Source organism: Atta cephalotes, assembly GCF_000143395.1.
Source record: "Atta cephalotes unplaced genomic scaffold scaffold00007, whole genome shotgun sequence".
NCBI lineage: Eukaryota > Metazoa > Arthropoda > Insecta > Hymenoptera > Formicidae > Atta > Atta cephalotes.
The window spans coordinates 4,237,278-4,240,467 of NW_012130071.1; positions in this window are offsets into that span (position 1 = coordinate 4,237,278).

Below are 3,190 nucleotides of genomic sequence, written 5' to 3' on the forward strand. Positions count from 1 at the left end.
AATATAATATAGTATAATATAATATTGTATAATATAATATAATAAGTTTTTGTATAATATAATATCTCACAATTATGTCAAAAGCTATCTTTTTCCTATGCAAGATAATGTGCAGAGAGAGGATGTGCTTTTGTTTGTATTTATAGAAAATGAAATAAAAAATTAAATAAGTCGGAAGATCAAATTGAAATTACAACCTCAACATCATTCGGCATCTCTCGAGGCAAAATTGTATATGTATAAAAATTACGAATTTTCAACTTATTCGAATTGATTATTATATTTAGTTGAAATTATAATGTTTATGTCTTTTTTTTTTAAAGAGAAACAAATTTTCCTAAATTTCATTTCCATCCATTTATATATTTGTGGATTTAGTACAACAATGGTTTGCTAAAATATTCGCATCAGATCCAGCTGCAATTTTTTTAAAGAACTGTCATGATGCATGCCAGCATCCGACGCTTTCCGCGTAGTGGAAACATTCGCATACTTTATGCGTACAACTCAAGCGTGCAGTTACCATCGCGATAATGCTACACGATAAGATCTCTCCTTCACAGTGACATTTTTATACCAGCTGCATATCGCACTCGTAAACCGAAGTGACATTTAACGTCAATAAATGCTCCTACGATACGTACGTCGATGAGACAAAACAGAAAAAAGATAAAATCTGAGACAATTACAGTCTTCTTATATTAATAGATTAACTTACAATAATAAGGTGTAATTTCTATATTCTTCTATATTTGGCTGCATTATACTCCTATCCAGTATTTACGCAACACGAACATAAAAAGAAATAATTAACGCAATCGCATAATAGTTACAGCATAATAATTACATTGAGAAAAAATACAGTCAATTTTAATAAATATTTAATTGAATACTGCCACTTAGATATTTATCAAATATAAAGATAAATTTATTTGATACAAGAAACATTGATTTGATTTAACAATCATTCTTTTTACTGAACAAATATTTTTTATTGTAAGTAAATGTTTAATTTAGTATTGAACTAAATATTTGTTAAAATTAACTAAATTTTTTTCTTAATATACTTATTATCTTTATTTACATTACAAACAAAAATATAATAAGCAAAAATGCGATGAAATAACATCATAATCTAGAAACTAGCGAATCGATCACGTACAATTAGCGAACTCAAATTGTCGGTGTAATTCATCCAATTACTACTACTACTAACCTATTTGACCGACGAAATGTATTCGCAATTGTCAGGCGCACGTTATACCGCAATTTGGAAAATGGGCTGATTTTAATGATACCCACGCTGACCATAATTAACCTAATGGATCTTCCTAGGAGATTGACGCTTTCTACAAAGCATTAGCATCCTACATTTAGCTCTAAATGTGTCCGTATGATGCTTGGAGCAAAAATGATTACACTTAACATTAATATTAAATGTAGACAACGAATAACAAAATTTTAATCTGCAGATAAAATCATTTGTTGAATATCAATATTTTAAAATCTTTAATATCCTAAAATTGTTCCTAACTTAAAATTCCTTTTCTCTTAACAAATATATTTAAGCATTTTCCTAAAAGTTGGGTTTTTCCGGATCACAAGTGAAAAAAGAAAGAGAGAAGAAAAGATATACCTATTTTGTTGACTAATATTTATAAAAGTCCTTTCTCCTTAATTTAAAAAAAATATTTATATGTCAATAAGATATTTTTTTAATTAAAGAGAATTTCCTGTATTTCAGTAATACATTTTAAAATTATTCATTAAATTATCTTTCCATTAGTAACTTTATTTATAAATAGATATGTTTAATAAAAGTACAAAACCTTTAAAAAATACTACGACAAATACTAAAGAAATTGTTACTTATAAAAAAAAAGTCATTTTTTTCGATATTTTTGTAGCAATAGGTTTTATTAATTCATTGATTGCTAAATCGCATTAAGTGCGAATGCAATTTTGTTCTATAAAAACTTCATAAAAACATAATGCGATTGACAATCGATGAATTAAAAAACTCGCCTATCTCGTTAGATTATATCTCGTCTTCGCTTGCCGATATCTTTGTATTGATCAACCGAGAAATAACATTGACAGCATACTTCATTTACTTACAAAGTTCGCTTCTCGAAATGTGAAAGAGCTCCTTAAAGAAGATACTTTAATAATTCTGCCTCAGGCGAAAAAGGAGCAGCGTCTGAAGTTTTGTTACGTCTTTGACGAGGTTTAAAACGCTATGGAAGGATCGTCATTATCGATGTCTAATTCTGAAACATCTATAAAAGAGCTCTCCAAAAAAAAGATACAAGAATAATTTACTTAATTTTCGCAATCCTTTCTTGCTGAAAGTGTTAATATTTTCTTGATATTATAGATCTATTTTTTTTTAATGTAATGCATAATTTTAATTTGTGTAAAATATAATTATCATTTTTTAAATAAAAATAATTTTATTAAAAAATGCAAAGATATTCCTATAGATAAAATAATATATAAATTATTATTAAATATAAAACGCGAATTTAAAAAATGCAATGCTGTATGTTAAGATTATTAGCATTATATTAGTCTTAATATTTATTCTATTCGAATAAAGTAATTTTCTTGCACAAAGGAAGGATTCATCGCTACATAAAGTTCAACTCTAGTCTTATAACTTGATTTATTGACTGCAATCCCAAATTCTTTTCGTTCAAGTTTCTCGTCGACATCAAGACGATGACAGATAAGGGAAATCGCGAGGAAGTAAGGCGCTGCCATTCGTTCGCGATAAATCTGAACAAGTTCACCAAGTGATCGAGTCGAGTATTTCTCGTACTCCGAAGTAATCGGCTATTTCGACTTCGTACAATCCAATTCCTCGCGTGCATGTGAAGGCCTTTCAAAAATTTCATTGGTCAGCGCGAACGCGGGATATCGTGCCTGCTCTAACCCAGTCGCGTTTTCCATCTATTTCGCAGTCAGCAATATCGGTAATTGGTCTTTCCGGATCTCTTCCTTCCGCAGCGTTGCAAAGTATATACAAGCTGCATATTATCAATTTACTAAATTTACTTTTATTAAATTTATGATTTTAATATTGTGCTAATATATAGGATATCTCAAAACTGATAAATAAACAATAAATAACAAGAAAAGGCTACAAGCCAGATTTTATAATAATCAGGTCGAAACGTATGTTCTAAGA